This window comes from Pocillopora verrucosa, chromosome 6, assembly GCF_036669915.1.
Source record: "Pocillopora verrucosa isolate sample1 chromosome 6, ASM3666991v2, whole genome shotgun sequence".
In the NCBI taxonomy this organism is placed as follows: domain Eukaryota; kingdom Metazoa; phylum Cnidaria; class Anthozoa; order Scleractinia; family Pocilloporidae; genus Pocillopora; species Pocillopora verrucosa.
Window position 1 is genome coordinate 8579830 of NC_089317.1, and position 20726 is coordinate 8600555.

General features: G+C 36.7%; 1 long non-coding RNA gene and 1 pseudogene across 1 annotated transcript; both read left to right on the plus strand.

Moving 5' to 3' along the window:
- The first annotated feature begins 6804 nt into the window (after nt 1-6804).
- LOC136281763 (uncharacterized) lies at nt 6805-9999 on the plus strand. Its single transcript, XR_010717959.1, has 2 exons — nt 6805-7157; nt 8551-9999. It is a non-coding gene; the product is annotated as an uncharacterized lncRNA (long non-coding RNA).
- Nucleotides 10000-12913: 2914 nt separating this feature from the next.
- On the plus strand, nt 12914-18159 carry LOC136281845 (somatostatin receptor type 1-like; annotated as a pseudogene).
- The last annotated feature ends 2567 nt before the right edge of the window (nt 18160-20726 follow it).

Below are 20726 nucleotides of genomic sequence, written 5' to 3' on the forward strand. Positions count from 1 at the left end.
TTTTGACAAAGAGAAAATTAATTTATATTTAATTCCAACGGATTTTATATCTAAATTCAAATCTTGAATCGATTCAAATAAAGTACCACATTTTCTTGAGAAACTTACCCCACTTATTGTTTTGCAATGCTCAAGGGCATGCATGCAAGTTAACTCCAGTTGTTAATACGGTCGCGTGTCGTTACTCTCGAACAAACCCATACTAGGTTGGATTCTTTCAAGAAAGTAAAGAGTGGATTGACCCCCTTCATATATCTCCTACTGAAATTTTCCCATTCCTGGGCCAGCCAGGATTCTAAAGAGGGTGCAGGTGGCATAAATTTTCCGTATGGAAGCTCCTTGCCAATATTTAGGTAAAAGAACGTTTCAAAATAGTTGAAAATCTCAATTTTACAATCTCCCCCTGATTTTTGTGGGTTTCAACTGAGTTGATATTGTGCATTGGCCACCGTAAAGAGTTTCAAAGCTGACGTTTCGAGCGTTAGCTCTAAGTCAGAGCTAATGACGAAGGGCTCACGCTTGAAACCTCAGCTTTGAAACTCTTCACGGTGGCTAATTTTCATGATAAATTGAGTTGATAATAACCAAATTTTCTTGATTTGCTCCCCCAGTGACGCAGCACCACAGTTTCTTTAGAAACTTATCCCCTTTTTGCAATTTTTTTCCTTTTTTTGTTTGTTTGTTTGTTTTTGGCCAAAACAAACGGTACATCGGCTTGAGCGAACAAAATCCTACCAAAGCTGACATTGTATCTTGTATTCCAAGAATGAAGCTACCCTTATTCCCAAGAGAAATCGAACGAGCAAGATCTAAGAACGAAGATTAATAATTTCTTAACAAACGAACCGAACAGTGAGCAACCCAACTTTACCGGCGGATTGAGACCGACCAATCACGACCGACCAACACCAGTAGAGTCTCATAGCCAATAACATTGACGGAAAACTGACCAATCGGTTTTCACAAACCGGACTTAGAACGTTCGACTGACAACAACTATTCAATTGACTCTGATGATGACTTTGGCCAAGGTTGTCGAAACGTTAGTCACTACTACCAACAACAGTCCTTCACAGGAATGCACACACCCGGACGATCAAACTACACTATTACATGTTACTCCCGGGTTGAAACCATTTACTGTAATAATTTCCGAAAAAAGAGTCAGGCGATGGCAATCCAGAGTTCAAAAGAGTGTTCAAAGCAATTGACGTTTCCTGCATCAACTGAATTCTGTAAGCCCAAAAAGATTTGACGCAAACAATGAGAACCTGCACGGGAACCATTTAGCCTTCAAATATTTTGCTGATATCTCACTCACCTAGCTACAATGAAAACGAAACCAACTCTGGTGACAATAAGAGAGTAAGTTTAATAGTCTTGTGGAATTTTTTCGCGAGAACAACGAAACTTTGTATCTCACTTTTACCCCAGATATTTCACAAAGGAAAAATGGCATCGATTAACATTTGATAGATGAGAGAGTTTTTAAGGGCTAGAAGCTTGAGGCATTTTCTAAGAAATCGAGCGTGTGAGCTCTTTGAATATTCAAATCCTGAGCTGAAAAAAAAAATTTGGCGTGTAAAAATGTCAGTAGGCTTGCAATGACATAGAATGTTTGTTGATTCCAAATTTCAACAATAATAATTATATTAGCGATAATAATAACTTGCAATGTCTTTGTTTCCTAACTCCGCTCTGACAAGGTAACAAGCTACAGAGCAACATTCCGTATGGAGGAAGAGACACAAAACTGAGGCTCGACTAAACCAAAAACCAGTACACGCTTCACCGCTTGTACTACAGGCCCCAGTTGTTCAAGGGTTAGAGAACGCTATCCACCGGATAAATCGCTACCTGGTGGATAGCGTAATACGTTTTTCTAACATTTATCCACTGGATAGTAATTTATCCGTTATATAGCGTTATTCACTCTTTGAACAACTGGGCTCAGATCTATAACTACTACTAGTAAACATCTCGAGAACCGAAGGTATTCTCAACGATGACGATCTCTGGTAGCTTTTCTTAAAAAATTTTGTGACCATGAAAAGTGATTAACAAACATTATGTTTCTGGACCTAGTACCTGAGTGTCCCTACTTCTAAAAAGGCGGTGTTGTTTTCCCACCACCCCCATTAGATCGTAAAAGTAGAAATAGGAGAAAGAGACGATAGGGATATCCTCCTCATCCCTGTTAGGCAAAACGATCTCACCAGTTTCGTTTGCTAAGGATCTCGGGGTATACACTGATCAATATCTTACCTATGAGATACATATCACTAAAACAGCCCTTAGTTGTATGAAATAGTCAGTAAAGATAAGTAGAATTAAACACCTTTTAGACATAAAACACTTATATTACTAGCTTTGTTTTCTGTTTCATTGTGCTTCAGTGTGGGAGAACACATCTAAACGTAATCTACACAAACTGCAGTTGGTTCAAAATTTTGCTATCAGAGTCGTATTAGGTTTAGGGAACTTTGACCACACCTCTCAGGAACGGAGATCCTTAGATGTTAAGATGTTACAGAGAAGGTTTTACCAAATGACCTTGTTTGAGCATTCAGATGTGTAAATGGTTAAACGTTCAGCAGTTCACAACAAGAACATAATGGGATGCAACAATTTCGTTTCTTTTTAAATTAGTAATTAGTTGCAATCTTAAGAAAGCTCAAGCAAAAGTCATCATAAATTTTTGTTTACTTGGAGACGATCTTATTTTTACTGGCAAGTTGCGAATTCACATTGTTTCCGCTGCTTCAGTAAGCATCGCTCCTTTACCTTGTTTATACTCTGCGAATTCATATTCGAATTTTAATGAAAAATGCTCTTGAAGGAAACTTAAGCGAGCCAAAAATAAAATGATTTTATTATATGAGGTGCGAACCTTATCAATTCAGAACTTTGGTCGATGATGAGAGAACGTTTTTGGAGCAAATACCAAATGTGTCATTACGTACCCATAAATGTTTTCGTTGCTTTTTTTTCTCTTATTTTCCTCAACGAGAAAGGATGTGAAAAAAAATAAGTCAGGAGAGAGGCTGACATGCGAATAAAAATGTTCTTGTGACTTACTGTATCTACTCCACAGATTTAAGTCCAGTCCAAAATGAGATTTACTTTTGTTGCCTCGCTGCTTGTATTCATTTTAAGAGAAGGAAGTAAACAAACCTGTCGTGGGTGGAGGAAAGAAAATGAAACAGCTGAAAGCCAGGGTAAAAGCATTGGAAGAGTGCCAACTTAACATTTAAAACTTGTAGAAAGTTGTAGAATGTTTATAATACTAACAAATCTTGATTTATCATATTCAATGTGATGGTGAGGAAATACCTATCACAGAGTACTTAATCATGTAGATATTGATGAGATACAAAAATATCTCCTTTTTCTAAAAGATAACTACCGCCAACGTACTTTCAGTGCGCGTACTTTTATGTATTCACGTCCATAAGTAAAGATAAAAATGTCGTCTTGCATGGAAACCTAGTTTATCTAAATAATTGTCTTGTTTCCACGAAGGGTTTTTTTTTAATTGACGAACAATGCTAGGGTTTAGTTCAACTTTTTCTATGAGAGGCAACATTCTTGGGATAAGAACCTATAAATCGCATTTTTATGGCTGAGGTTGAAGTAGCTTCATAGCCGGTGTGGTTTACATGCATACATTATATGCGTTCTTTGCTCTTAATATGTGCTTTAAATTTGTCTTTGATTTTGATGAAAATTATATTTTTATAATAAACAGAACAGTATATGTCTTCCTTTTAGATTCGAGTCTATCTTTACGTGTCCCCCGTGAGAGAAGCTCACTCGTGAATGATAGTATCAACACTAGTAGATAAAAAATTGTATCCATGGGCGGTCATGTAATGTTCTCTGTGCACTTTTAAGCTGTTTGGGTAAAGTTGAGGAAGAAAATTTCGTAACTCTTAGACGTTTTTAAAAGTTTTTCCCGTCCTTTGGTAGTCTGCTCCGTGATTGAAGAGCTGTTGGAGAGAGTTAAAACTGGAAAATAGAACTCAACCTCCAACCCCCACAACAGCTCCAGCACCTCCTACGACAATGCCATCACGTTAGACGAAAGTATTTTGAATTTTATTTCTTTTAAGGTTTTTTTAACATTTTAATCTTAGAGAATTAGCCTTCATTAGTTGAGGCCTAATAAATGTACTCCAAGAAACTGTTGTCCGTTTCTTTACATCGTTTATACGGGATGGACTACCTACTGCCTCATGAAGAACGCAACTAATCCAAATTTGAGAGAATTTTACAAATATTAAGAACGGAATCAAAATAACCATGAACTGCTGAACTCAGAAATAGACCAAAAACTCTTTACAGAAGCCCATCTTTTCATTATGGGTCATTAGGCTGCTAGCGGATTTGGACCGGGGGGGGGGGGGGGGCATATCCGTTAGCGGATTTGGACCGGGGCTCCAAATCTAGGGGGGTCCAAATCCGCTCGGACAACGGCATTTTCTTGATCTGAAGACTTGCAACTCCGCAAGTGACTTGAAATGTCTTTTTAACAATCACGGAAGGAAACGACTTGGTCTTCTCGATAACTAAACCCACAAGTTCCACCAGCGAACGATTTAACTAAACAGCGAATCTCCATGTTTGCATGTAAGATGAGACGCTTATAAAACAGATCAGTTAGCTAAGGCCCGTGTCGCAGTAGGGAATTTTTTGATTAATAATGCGTCAAAAAAGGATTAATGACTATTATCACAGCGAGTTTCCTTATGCGACCGGTGTTTCACAAATTTCTAAAATTTCGGAAAGTCCGCAGAAACTTCAAAGACACTGAAGTGTATGGGTGGGGCAGGCAGATTTGAAACAATAAAAAAAACAAAAGACACCGCTTCCGGAACTGTCAACGCTAGTCATTTGACCATACATTGGCTGGACCGAGCTTAGATCAAGCGGGACTAAGCGGAATTTTGCTTAATCAGTCCGATAGTCCAGCAAGTGTGGTAAGGGAGCTTCAGGTCAGCTGAAGGTTTGGCACAAAAAGAAAAAAAAACAATACGACAAATGGCCGCAAGAAGAGCAAAGGGCTCAAGTAATGAATACCAAACCATAATTCGGCTGTGCGAGAAATGGTCCATGTGTAAGGCTCAACACGAATTCTACGTACATCTCTGATACAGGATGAAAAGCCAGATGTTGCATGTCGATAATTTGTAGAAGTAGAAGGGCAAAAGCAAACCAAAATGCCCGATTTGGGTTTATGTTTATTACCGCACAATACGCGCCAGAAATGAAATCTGATCAATTGTGTTTATTTTGACATATTTGTGTATTTCGGTAGTGCGACTCAAAAATTGTGTCACATTTTTCGGCTCTTCCAGTTGCAGTTTCAACTTTTCGAAAATTTTTTGGCAGCCTAATTTTTGGTTTGGGCAGTAGTGCGACCTTGGCCTTAATAAATAAACAAGGTAAGAGTGTTTTGTAAGGTTTTTTTTGCAAACTGTAGTGATTTATGCCAGTTAACGGTGGCGACAAGTAGGCGAACCATGTATATTTCATAGTCGCTATCAAGTAAGTTTTGCTGGACTTTGAGTTCGTTTCAAGATAGAACAACACAAATACACAAGGAGATTTTTACAAACTTTATAACCATCCTTTTGTCTTATAAAAGTCTGAAGCTCAGTAGATTTTGTCATATCGGTCATTGTTAAAACTGTCTTTGTTTTGATGCTACTTTTCGACATAGGAAAAGTATCTCGGACAAAAATATTCACCAAAAAATAAACATTTCTTTTCCAGCTTCAATAAGGACAGGGGATTAAGTTCAGATGATAAAACAAAGGATTATTTTCGGAGAATTACCGTAGGTCTTGTACATTCGTTACATGAGGTCACACAACTCACGGTGAAAATTTGCATATTTGAGCGGTCGAACGAAAAAAACTATTGCTCGAAAACTAAAATAATGTTTTACAAAAAAAACTACACCACAATTATTAGAACATATTGGGCTACAAAATATGAAAGTAGGAGTGAAAACAAGTTTGGGTGACTTGCCGCTGTTTGTTTGATGCATGCTGACATTAGCTCTTAAGAGAGATTTCGTATTTAAGTAGCAAAGATCACAGACTTTCTTAAAGACACCTTTATTATATGCAGTTACGACAGGGGTTACCGAGTTTAATTACAGAAAAAACATTTTCAGCAAGAGGATAATCGTGGAACAAGAGTAGCCAGAAGAGAAAAACTAGAGAATAGAACAGGCTTAAACACGAGTTGAAAATGACTTCTCTTTTTAATTTTCTACGCTTATCAGAGGAGTTTGAAACGTTAGGGAAAAACGGTAAGGCAGGCAGTCATACCTGGAAACTCCAAAAGAAGCTATCAGAGAAGCTCCTACCATTCTGACGTACACGTGAGATCAGTTGGTCCTGCACACTCCTCAATCGACCGGCGATATGTTAACGTGAAGTAGTTTACCGTCGTTTCTTTCAATTTTGGCTCATTTTCCCAAACAGAAATTATCAGTCATGCTCAATTGAAAGTAGTTTCAACTGATGCTGACATCATAAACTTCATCCGAAGAAGAAAACATTCCTTATCTTCGAAAGTATGCTCAAAACACTAGGAACAGTAATGAAGGTCCTTAGCTACTCGAAAATACCGCATGCGTTTTGATCGCTATCAATCTTGGTCCCTAAATCCCCTTGAAGAAAATCATCGACAGTTAGTGCTGAAGAGTTTTATTGCATTTTTGTGTCTGCTGCATTTATAATGCATGCAGACACTTAGATAAGCTGTAAAACGCGCGACCAGCTACTTCATATACGACAAGATCTCGGATTTACTCTTGACGTTTCAGTGCGGATTCCATTTGGTGATAGGATACATGAAGTATGCACGGAGGGGTAATACTTTCGGCCTGTAATACTTTCGGCCTGTAATACTTTCGGGTGCAAACTTCGTTCCTCAGGGGAATAATCTATCCAATCGGATACGAGGAAAGGACAAAGGAAAGAGGTCGTGGCAAACTACCGATTTCCGGGAAGACTCGGAACCAATCAAATCTGAGAAAAGGACAAAGTCAAATCCGTCAAACTATGTGCTTTCGAAAAACGTTTGGGTTGCGTCGTATCGTCCTGATTTCGTTCGTCAAGCCAGGGTGTATTATTGCTTGCAAGGTGAGTGATCTTTTCGCTTTTCATATTTGTAATGGATTTCTTAAAAGGTGTTTTCTCATTTTGCCACAGCATTCGCACTGGGTGTCATTCCGGCCGAGTGAAAGGTTTTGAAAGATGCTTTGAATTTGTAAATCGACTGAAGCTTTCTCGGCGCCAACACGATCACCGCCCCGCCATTTTGCAAGTGCTCAGGACGCAAAATAAGCTTTATGAGCCCCATTTGGGGAATGCAAAATCCCTTCGGGGAACAATTGAGCTCCATTTGGGGAATGAAAAGCCCGTTAAGGGAATTATTAAGTCTCACTTGGGGATTACAAAGCCCAATGGGGGATATAAGATGCCCTGTTTACGAAATGGATTTTGCCGAAGATACATGTATTTCACTACACACATGAAAACATCTATCACTAGACAAACATGTGCGAAAGCTGTGGCGATTTTACAGAGGAGAGAAACCTAGAACTAGTGTTCTTCATGATAATTATTATCTAAGCATCGCTATGAACAGATCTTTGCATACAGTTGTAAGGTATCAATGCTTTCAAAAATTGGAATCCTTCATCAAGATGAATCAAGCGCTCAATTGCTCCTTCACATTTCAACTGTCCAGCATTTGAAGATTTGCTATTTCCTTTGCACTTCCTAAGTGCAACTTGTGATTTTCCTAAGAGAATTTTCATTTGAAGCTTTTTTGTTTTGAAGAATATATTTTCAACACACATAGCAGCTCTCCTATCTGATCGTCTTAGTTCAGATTTACAAATGTCGCTATAATGAACATTAGCTAGTCTATCTTTATTTTCTGGTCGACTTTGACCAAGGAATATACCAGGATATGCTAACTCTTCAGAATATTGATCTCTGAATATACTTAAGGGTTTGTTTCCCTCTCCTGGTGCAACATTTAAAATACGTTGAGGCAGACTGTCTTCAAAATAATGTGTGTTGGTCAACATGGTGTCAGTAACACCAGCAGGTGTTTCTGCTTCATCTTCAGTCCACTGATCAACATTATCATTACTGTCATTTCCATCTTGCTTATTGGAACCACTGCTCTTTTCTATTTCTTGTTCACTTTGATTTTCAGTATTAGTATCATCTAATAAACAGTTTGCAGTATACTGCACTCCCCAACCTTCATTTAGTGTTATTCCTTCCTGTCTGTAGAGGCTGCTGTCGTGGATTGATTTATAATGAATAAGTAAACAGATAAAAAATTATAATTCACCTAGGTTAGTTTTTTTTTTTGGCATTTTGTTGTTATAGTTAAATTTTGTAGTAGTAGTCGTAGTCGTCGTCGTCTTTTTGATGCAGTGCTCCCTATGTTATTAGAAATTTTGAAATACATTATATTGCTATGAAACAAACTCAAAAGGTTCTTTTTCACTTGCAGTCAATGGAAGAACAAAAAGAAGAGATTGTTGGTTTCTTACACAATGTGTCTCCAACTAAAAAAAGTAGCAAGACATCTTACTTTGACATGTCCATACAAACCACCGATGGCCTAGTAAGAGGAGTCTGCGTCTCCGGAAGTAAACAGGAACACTTTGATCAAATGAGCAAAAAGAAATCTCCAATAAAACTTCGAAATTTTAGAATTGAAAGAGCAGGAGATGCAACCACAGTACTGATGAATAACAATGTACTGTTAGAGCCTACAAAAGAAATACCTTTTTCAAGAATTGAGTTGCCAAGTGCCAACAATATCCAATCAATTTCAGCTGCAAACACAAATCAAAGTATCACCATCAAAGCCAAACTTATTCAGATGTCATCAACAAAAAAAGTGAAGACAGAGTATGGTGAAAAAAAAAAGTTGTTTGCCTATCTTGTGGACCCACATGGAGCCATTAAGGTGACACTTTGGGAACAATTCTGTGGATCTCATTAATCCTGCTGAGCTACCTCAGAACTTTACCAATACAACAGCAGCAGCAGAAATACTTGGAGTGCGAAGTGTCACGGCATATCAAGCCTGCTGCAACTGTAACAAAAAGCTGGTAATAGAGACGTCTCCCATACTAACCTGTTCAACTTGTGGGCTCAAGCAGAATATGAAGTCCACCATTCAACAATGTTATGGACAACTACTGGTACAAATTAAAGAATCGAAGATCACAGTGACCCTGTTCAACGACATCCTGCATGATATGCTAGCGTCACAAGGAAAGAGAACTCTTCCGATCACTGAGGAAACCATAACTACCTTTCTTCTAGAGTTACCAACTATAACCAGCATAACATTCAACAACAAACAAAAATAGTGGAGTCAGTGCAAATCTGAATAAAATGAACAATTTCCTGTCACACATCAGTGGAAATTACTACTGAATACCAAACGTTAATAATACCTGTTTTGTTACAGTTTGCAACAAACATTTTGTAGACACTGGTTTTAAGTGAAATGATTGTTTCTCTGACTGATAAACATTATTTACAAGTACACGTGCTGCTTTTTTTGGGATAATATTTCTGTTGCGTTACATTTCTGATACATTTAATTTCAATTAAAAGACAAACACTTCAAAATACTTTTAAAAGTATATTCACCTATTAGTTACTTGAACACAACAATGTAAATATACTAACTTTGTTTTACCTATGTTTTGTTCCAAATTGATTGCATATTACCATTAAATGAAAAACATAATGATTTCTTAGGAATTATTACAACCAGAGACTTTTTCTTGCTTTGCAAAACTGCTACTGCGTTTGCATTACAGTTGTCTTGTGTTACAAAGACTTCTGATACTATTCAATTTTGTTAAAAACTATTGGCTGTTGTATTTCAATTCTTTGATTTAAATATTCTGCTACAAAATAAAAGAAACGTTCACTTTAATGTTAGATTCTTTGCAGTACCATAACACAATAAAAGTTATTTAAACAGTGATGAAGATGTAATCACAATCATTATATTGATGATTGATATTGATGATCCCTTACCTCCAACTGGAGCATTGGACATTCACCACTTCAGTTCCCCATCTTTGTGATGCCTTGAGCATTCCATAGCACTGCCTTTCGGGAGATGTTTCTAGCCAGTTTAACAGTATTCAAAAAAATAGGCGCCTACAGCAGATTCCATTCCACTGCAGCAGACACAAGTACCCATTGGGTACCTATTTTTTATTCTAGCGAGGGGCTGGAAAATAAATTAAAAAGGCTCCGCTTTTAGGCTTGGCCAAATATATATATATGTATAATTTGTTAAATTTTCACGCAACGCTTTCATCAACACAACAACGCCTGGGGGATAAGTTTCCAAATAAGTTGGTTCGGCCTATTGGCTGATACCGATGAACCGGAATTGGCTGAACCGATCAGACAACCAGAAATGTAATATCCAAAACCGATAATTCAATAATAGTTATTCAGCTTGGCTTGCCATCAGTATAAAATAAAGTGGCGAAGCTGTATTTGGTCAAAACTAGCTACGGTTTCCACTCACATTAGACAGATTTTAATCTCTGATTGACCTGAATTAATTGTTTTAAGTGGTTTATCTTGGTGAAAACCTCTGCCTTGTGCTTCTGCTCTGCGAACATTTATTTTACCGAACAACAGAATGAAAATAATTGAAAATTGTATATTTCATGGATTTTATTATGCATATCTCTTGGAATTGATCAATTTAGAAACAAATAACAACACCTCATAGCCAAATTAGGTAAATAGTTCTGTATTTGTTTGAATAAAGAGTCTTACAGTTCTATTAATATGGTAAATATTCTTCACATATCCGCTAAAAACGAAGACAGTCAAAAATAGTTTTCTTTGTTTTTGCCCATAAATCATTCAGCTTGTTTCTTCCGCGGTGTGGAACTTGAAATAGGTAGGACAGGAGAGGTGAGAGTTTATATGTGTATCACATAATTTTATTGAGAGGTTTGAATCACCTGCAATTCTCTTGCATAGGCAACACTTTAGGAGTTCTTGGATACTGACACCGAAGAGGTTTTGTAGGGGTCACTCCGGTCTGGCCAAAAATTGAAACTCAAAAGCCTTCTTAAGTTATTCTCTTTGAAGTATGGATCCGCGCCAAATATGTAGATGATACCTGCATTGATGCAGTTTTATCTCGATTTAGAGTTTGAGTCAGAGAACGAAAAGGTGCATTCATCATTGACGTTTAAAGGATGTTTTAACTGCAAAATGAAAAGAATGGTTGATCCGTATTGGCAGCAACGCGAAGCATATAATGCGTACAACCAAAAAGCCCAATAAACAGGTAATAACAACGCGCGTTATATCCGAAGTTTATTAAAATTTTGCATATAACAAAACATTTTATAGTAACCGATAAGTTTTGTAATAACGGTTGAGGCATTTCGTAATAACGTACGTAATAGGTTTTGAAATGATCAGGGATGTGTTTCGTCGTTATCTCTAACACACGCCTCTTTCAAAGAAGTCACATGAATGAATAAGAATGTAACTAAGGAAAGCTATTCCAAAGCTATGGACGGTATGAACCAGGGCCCAGAATCTCGTGAGTAAGTAAGACATCTTTGCAAGAGGTATCACAAAATACCTCAGAGCAACGACATTGGAGGTTAAAGGAGTCACTCACCTAAGACCCCACCCAAATAGCATTAACAATGAAAGTTAAATTAAAATTCTGGAGTTAAGAATGCATACAATCAAAACGCACAGTTGGTGGTCCAACCGCTGCATATTTCTTCAATCTTTGCTTTATCATCCTTGCCCTGTAAATCCGGATATAAAACTAATTCTGTATAACCGGAAACTTTTCATCGAAGCCTTTACTTTTTTACTGAGCTCAAAATTTGCCATTTTTCCTACTCCATATAGCCACAAAAAGATTTTAAGAGCACTGATCCTTAAAGTATACAACATAAAGTTTTTTGAAGCTCAGTAGTGGAGCATCTGAGTTTTGATCCATCATGGGAACCCAGAATTTTCTCTTTATTCTAAGCTCGTGAAAGAAGTACCAAAAATTAATATTCTCTTCAAAACCAACTTTCATTGCCACTGAATGCCGATTTCGTGTTTTGTTTTTAAAGAAGACTAAAGTCAAGATGGGAAGAGTGATTTGAGATAAAACAAAGAAACATTAATGATTTGAATTTCAGCGCCATGAAGTAGATGTAGCGGTACTGACACGAGGAAACATCCAATGAGTTATTGTTCGCCAGAGCTTGCACTTAGAACCGAACACATTGATAGAGCTATATTTTCTCGGAAGTAACGACAGTTCTCATTTTCATAAGAAAAGGATTGTTTCACTGATCAGTTCCAAAGGTGTGCTGTAAAAACAACTCTGTCATTTGCTCAGCGAAATATTTATTTTACCGCTGGAAAAACAAAACGAAACCAAACAGAACAAAGAAAGAGAAATACAGATGAGAAGTACGAGAAAAAGAAAAAAGCCTTTTTGATATGCATAAACATGTTTATGATACATATTTGATCATAAAAGAAAGGACTGAAATAGTTAAAAATCTTTTAAAATCAAAGTACTGTTGTATTCAGCCTTCGAAAAAGGGCTTCACAGTAAACGCAGTAATCGCTATTTTGAGTTAAATCATGAATTGATCACATTGATCTCGCCTACCCAAATTTCCATGGACTTCTACCGGTTTTTTCTCAATCTGAGTAATGTAATGATATGCGTTTATTTGCACTCCAGACAATCTGATTCCCTATTTATTCACGTGATGCGAAATCATCTACCCTCCGTTAACATCTCTTTCAGTGTTTTCGTCAACCCTCGTTGTTCATCATAATTAATCATGAACGACAGCAATGCAACCTCAAAGTTTCCCAAACAACACTCCGACGATGGACTCAAGACCTTGAGCATAGCAATATTTCTGGCTAATGGACTCGTGCTTGTCTTGTTTTACCGATGTAGTCGTCTTCACACCTCTTCTAACTATGTGCTTCTCAGCCTGGCAATTTGTGACTTCAGTACTGGCGTTATCGCTCTTCCATACTTCATTGTTTATAATTTTGGCATTTTGCCGTCACAATTAAGTATTGGGGTACACATCTCGCATACATTACTAGCTACATCAGGTGCTTATCACATACTCTTTATTACTGGGCTCAAGTACATGGCAACGGTCAGTCCACTAAAACACTATTTGGTGACTAAGAGCTTGGTTTTGAAAATTGTGCTCGGTGTTTGGATCACTTCGACTGCTTTTGCTATCATTCCTTTTGTTCTGTATGATGCTGAGGTATCTACGCTTTGGGACGTTATTTATACTGCAGTTTGCTTCGTTGCAGTTTCCCTTTTCCCGTACATGGCAGCGACCACCTTTGATTCAGAATAAGAACTCACGGGAACAGAAGAAAAGCGAAAGTGACAGGAAGTGTATCTTGGTTTTCGCAGGCATGGCGATCATATTTGCCTGCTGTTGGTTCCCTTATTTTATCGTCATGCTATTATTCCAAATAGGATTAAAAGATTTGCATAGCGTCATTGAAGCTTTTGTGGTCATTCGATATTGGCCAACCCTCTTCTCTACACGTTTTTCAAACGCGACTTCTTGTCCGCCTTTCAGAATCTGTTGCAAAACAAGGAAAACGTCCGTTCTTCTTCTCAAAAATTAATCATTTACGTATATGAAGTGTATGCTATGAAAAATGGTTAAATTTTAAGCTCTATAGAGCCCTTTCGATAAAAAAATCGTTAAAACAAAACCAAAGCCGTTCCGGATTACCCTCGATGGTCAATTAAAACTTTTTAAGAAACACTCTCCTCTTATATAGGGCTCTTCAAAGCGAGGTCGCGTTCAAATTTGCTGCTTTATTGATTATCGCCATTAAGAGCAGTTGAAGTGTGGTTGAATTTATACATGACTTTCATGCATAATACACGCGCGAGATGGTTTGTTAGTCTCCATTTATACTCAATGGGAAATGTGTCAACTTAACCTTTAGCAATTCTAGCCAACATATTTGATTGAGGGAAGTCTAAGAAATGCAACAGGAAGTTCTAAGCCATATTTTCAGGGTACAACGACAATTTTATCTAGGATGGAAGATGCCCATGGTTTGAATAGGTAAGTAATTTGTTCAATTTTAAAATGAAGTAAAAAAGATAGTTTAAGACATATAATTCATTTTTAGTTTTTCGACACATTGATACAAAAAGTGAATTCCAAATTTGAGAGTTCATAAGAAAATTTACCTTTTCACTTACGGTTCCAAAGATTGCAGGTACAATAATTTACATAGGTGAGATCAATGCTAAGATTACTAAGAAAGATTTGGTAAATACATTAGAGATTTTCAGTTCATTTTCAATTCATTTTCAATTTATTTCCAATTTTTGCTGGATACTTCATTAGTATTGTAAAAAAAAATTTAGGTAACAGTTCCTTTTTTTCCCCATGCATATGGACATCACAGGTTGCAAAAAGGAAACTCAGTTTTTTCTGTGAGCTTGTACAAGCATGAATATTATAGCATTTTGTTTCTGAAATGGCTTGAGCAAGAAGCTCATCTTTTAGATTCTGGAGGAAACTTTCTCGGCCAACGGCAAAGCAATATTTACATATATAAAAGGAACTTTCTTATCTTAGTGGGAAAACGAGACGAATGTCTTTATACGGGAGCATCGATAAGACAAAGTTTCTTGTTGCTACCAAAACTTTTGGATTAGGTTAAGTTCACTTTCAGTCTTTGGAGGTTTCCAGTTTTTGATATTCCATAAAACACATTCATTACAAGTACGATTATTTCAAACTTCCTGGCTTTTTCAAATGTTTTCACTAGTCTTTTTGGTGACTTTGGTCTCTTATTAGCCAACTAGTTTAGTTTGAAGAAGTGAAATAAGCAGTGTTTTTTAAAAAGACAGGTTTGCATACGCGTCGCTTCACTGTAATGGTTTTTGAGAAAGCGTTCTCTTTCTGATGAATAATTTTGTTATGAGATAAAGTAATAAAGACGCTAAGGACAGAATTTGTGTGATATTACTCAGAAACCTTCATTATTCACACTTCTAACCTTTAATAGTATCAAGTAGGTATACCGATCTGACTTGTAAAACCATACATAGTTTTAACCAATATGATATCGATTCAGATAGACTGTAACTATTAAACGACTTAAAAATATACTCCCGCAGGAAATTCACCACCATGACTGAAGGAAAAGGGTATTGACTTAATGTCTGTCGTCCTAAGACAATTAAATAATTAGTTTGGTCTTCAAATTCAACTGATTTCATCGATTTCAGTCGACTGTTCAACCATAAACAATGTAGGTGAAAAAGAAAAAACCTGTCTCATTTTATGTTCCACTACAAAGAAAGATCAAAGAGACATTCAAAATTCTTATTTAAAAATTTTGATAACATCAACCACGTATTTCACTCTGAACAGTAAAAATCACACGCATGAATGTATTTATTTAATTTTTTTATTAACAAGGAAGTTATCAATTCTGGCAAACTGTTCCTTATGATCAAATGAGACAAAGTATGCATTTGACCATCTGCTACATTCAGACCTTTCCACCATTTATTTCCCGAGCAGTTTAAACAAATTAAAAGTGTTCCCGTCCACTTCACCCGATTGTTCATACAAAAACGACGCGACGAGAAAAAAAACGTTGCGAAAAAACCTACCTTTATTTGTAAGACAGGATAACCTACCTCTAGGATTGATAGACATTTCGTGCATTTTTACTGGTTTATGTTCAAGTGATGACACTCGTTGCATTTCCTTATCTGCCCCCTCAAATGGCTCAATTTTCAAATTTTTACTCGGGTAGTAAATTAAGTATCTTCCTTACGATTGGTCGTCGGCATGATAAGTCGTCTTACCATATTTCTCATTCAGATCAAATATTGACACTTCCTTTAAATTGAGGAAGTCGAAGCCCCTTTTTTTACCCTTCATCTAAATTCTTTATCACACGGTAAATCGCAAGGTAAGTTGATTCTATAAAATTTCTTTCGAAGCGTCAAATTGACATAAATTTAAAGCAATTATGAGAAAGTTCCGAGATTTCATTTCTATCAAGAGCTCCGCTCGTGTTTTGGTGAAAAACAACGTCAAAGCAATGAAGAAAGTGATTTAGACATGTTTGCGACGAAAAGCTTCAAATATAACTTGCTCCAATAGCTACATTTTTTTCTTTTTTTGAAATCGTTTTTGCACATAAAATTGATTCAACGGAATTGGTATTACATTATTGGCGATAAGCAAGGTTCGGACCATCATTTTTTGTAGTAAATATTATCAATAGAATTTTTGTTACTGAGCTGAGGCTCCACGATGGGAGGCGCTCGCCAGTGATAATTTAGCTTTGCCTTGATTTTCTTCAATTTGCTCCGTTAAAATCTCTAAAAATTTTCACAATTTGTGAAATTTGTCTTGCCGATCATTTAAAAGCCGAAAACAGTTGGGGTTGCAGAGGCAGTTTCCTCGCCATTTGCAATTTCGTGTTCTATCCCTCTATCTTAAATTTGGTCTTAGGAATTTTTTGAAAACAGACAGTATGAATGGCACAAGTATGTTTAACAATCTAGCAAATTTTAGGAAATTCCTCATAAAGGAGACGCGATAAATATTGCCCGAAAGATCCGTATTTGTTTGTTGCGAAACATTACGTTATGGAATAGGACTTTGCCAAGAATCTGTATCTGAGCATGCGTTAACTTTCAATTCTGTCGCCTTTTGGAAATCTTTCCCGCAGTGTTTTCTTTCGGTTGACCTCTTTTTCAGGCGTAGAAGACCTATGAATATTACGGATACAGTTGCTGAAAACCCTAGATTCCATAACATAAAAACTGTATTGTGTTACACTGCCTTAACACACCCCTTTAGATAATAATCGTGCGATCGTATGGAGCTGCCCCGTTTGTTTTGCACGTTGACACTTTTATACTTGCGCTATGTTCGCACCCAGATGTCGCGCGGTACAAAAACCCTTTGGAGCCTTCTTAAGTTGAATTTCCAACTCTCAGGCGCCAGTTATTTCTTCTCTATCGGACATTTATTTCCAGAACAACTCATTTTTAAAGTCCATGAATATTAACTGACTATAATACAAACTTCCCGAAGGCAGAAAGGTCTTGAACAGTTCTTAAGGCAAGGTAATGAACTTTATTTTTCGTTCTCAGTTTTGATCATGACTTGACAGTTTCAACTGTTACAACCCAACAATGATTAAATAATATTATCTCGTAATCTAGAAGGTGGCGAATCTTAGGGAAGAAAAACATGAAGTTAATTTATTTCAGAGCAGCATTTATACGCCGAAACCGTGATTTTCATATGTGCGATTGAAAAGTTCATGTCGAATTTTGACACTGAGATTTCAAAGAGTAAGCTAATCATTCCAAAACTGTGTTGAAATTGGTCAAAATTTGCAGTTTGCCAGTGACAAAGCTATGCTTTGCTCCTCTTTTCTAACTGATATCGAAACGGTAAATAATTAGGAAATTAGGAGAAAATTTTCAAACCAAAATCCCATATTACACGCCGCGGCATTATTAAGATCTATTCACTTCTCAGCAGCCGAAGAGACAAAATTGCGCATCAAGAGTTTATTTTTTTTAATATACCACTCTTCGGTATATTGACAGAAATAAACAATTTTTTTGTTTTCTAAATGGTATAAACTAAAAAAAAAATAACCTACTTCAACATCGATAAAAGTGTAGGATATTCATCTCGCCGCTTTACAGCTCGGTAAATATCTGCATCTACTCACCTCCACCTCGGTAAATGATTGTGAAACAGTGGAGATGATCACTATATGGTTTTTAGAGCGTATTTCTTTAACTTCGTTGGGCAATTTGAGATTTTCTTCACACGTTTTTCAAACGCGACTTCTGTTCCGTCCTCCAGAATCTGTTGCAAACAAGGAAGACGTCCGTCCTTCTTCTCAAAAAGGTCAAATGGGGTCTCTTAATCTCACGATCCGATTAAGATCAAGATCAAGCGTCAACAGCAGAAGAAGAAGGACAAGAGTCAACCTAACCTTTTGTAACGAGACGTTCCATACAATTAGTATTTAACGGCTTGCGGGGAATAAAAGAAGAACACAGACTTGGTGCCACATTTACGAGTCAAAGGATCCCGCTGAATCGCCATTAAGAGCAGTTGTGTGATTGAACTGAAACATAACTTTCACTTATTACAAACGCGCGAGGTGGTTTGTCAGTCTCCATTTATACTCAAGGACAGAGAGAGGCATTGTAAAAGGTTTTTCGCCCAGAGACACAGCACAAACAAATAATTAATGACATCCACGCGTTCTGTCCGATGTAGTAATATGTATTTTTGCGTAATTATTTCTTGGATTGTTGTAGTAGTTTTGAAATGATAAGTAGTACTTTTGCGCTTGTGGATTATTAAGGGGAGTAGCAATCGTTAGGTATCAAGAGATAATGTTAGATATCATTCACGGAAGTCAAAAAAACGTGTCTAGCACATGAAGTGGTGGCTATCAAGTCAAAGAGGAAGTGTGCTGCAGAAACCTTTTCCGTATCTCTGCAAATTAGAATCCACTTATGTCATTATTACACTGATTGAGGTTTGAGATTCCAAAGAGTAACCTGGTCTTTGGACAGCTGTCTTCGTACATTGTATGTGCTCAAGAATTCGACGATGAACGCCGCCATTTTGAATCGTGCTGTGCAGCCTAGCTTTTTTATCGTGACGTAACTGAGTCTCGCTCCGAATTTTTTCTCTGTTTGAATAATTTAGAGATCGAAACTGGACTCTAGTTTCTCTTCAGAAACTTGACTCACGGTGCGCGGTAAATCTTCAGGAGCACTTTCTAAAAGCAGAGAGAAAAGGCTTTGTCTTTCTAATTCTCCTTTCTTAACTATTTTTCACGATAAGTAAAGTACTGATTTTTTTTTTTCTGGAAAGAGCATATCAACAAAAGCAAAGGTACATAAAAGAACTTAATGAAAATGAGAAGGTATTGAAAAACTCTGGATTTTAGTCAATTTTTGAGTCTCAAGTTCTTAGCAGTTTTTTTCATTAAAATAGGCCCACAAGGATGAAGAGCTGTCAAAGAATAAACAAAACTTTATTGAAAACAAGACAAATATATCCGTAGTATATATATTTATGTATTCTTCAGTTAAGGTATAAATTTTAATTTTTATACGTGTCATTTTAATATTTCTTTTTGTTTTGTTTTAAAATGCGAGGCGATCATTGCCGTCAACTGAGAAGGAGTCGACTTAACCTTTAATAATTCTAGCCGACATATTTGATTAACGGAGGTCTAGAAAATGCAACAGGAAGCTGAAAGCCATATTTTTTAGGGTACAACGACAATCTAATCCAGGATGGAAGATGCCCATGGTTTGAATTATAGGTAAATAATTTTCTCAATTTCAAGATGAAATCAGAGATAGTTTAAGACGTATTCATTTTCAGTTGGTCGACACTTTGGTACAAAAAGTAAATTAGAAATTTGAGAGGTCAAAAGTTAATTTCCCTTTTCACTCACGGTTCCAAAGATTGTATGTACAAATGATTTACATAGGTGAGATCAAAGCCAAAATTTTATGAAAAAAATTTGGTAAATGCATTAAAGGTTTGAGTTCATTTTCAAATTTTTGGGTAACAGTTCCTTTTTTTCCTATGTAAATGGACAGCGTAGGATGCAAAAAAGGAGTTTTTTTCCGTGAGCTTGTACAAGTATGAAGATTGTAGCTTTTTTTTCCTGAAATGGCTTGAGCAAGAAGCTCATCTTTTATATTCCCGCCAGAATACAAAAGATGAGGAACTTTCTTATCATGGTGGGAAAACGAGGCTAATGTCTTTATCCGGGAGCATTAATAAGACAAAGTTCTTGTTGCCACCAAAATGTTTGGATTAGGTAAACTTCACTTTCAGTCTCCGGAGGTTTGCACTTTATGATGGTCCAAAGAACAAATTCATTACATGCGCGATTATTTCAGACTTTCAGTTTTTTCAAATGTTTCTTCCAGTATTTTTGGTGACTTTGGTGTTCTCTTGGCCAGTAAGTTTTGGTTTAAACACTAGTTTTTTAAAAGACAGGTTTGCATAAGTGTCGCTTCGCTTTAATGGTTTCTAAAAGTTTTCTCTTTCTGATAAATAATTTTGCAATCAGATAAAGTAAATAAAGACCCTGGGAGCAGAATCTGTGGGATATTACCTAGAAATCTGTATTATTCACACTTCTAAGCTTTGATAGTATCAGCTAAGTATGCCGATCTGATTAGTAGTCATACATAGTTTTTATATTCCGACTAATATGATTTCGATTCTGACAAACTGTTATTATAAACCGAGGTAAAGAAATGTTTTCCTACAGGAAAATTTACCACCATGATGGAAAATGGTATTGACTTAATTTATGTCATCCTAAGGCAATTTAATTATTAGTTTTGCCTCTAAATTTTACTTATTTCATCGACTTCAGTCGACTGTTCAAACATAGACGACGCAAGTGAATAAAAAGATCCTTTCTCACTTTGTGTCCCCCCTGTATAGCACGATCAAAGAGACATTATTCAAAATTTTTGTTTAAAAGTCTTGATAACGTCAACCAGGTATATCACTCTGAACAGTAAAAACACACATGCATGTATCTATTTCC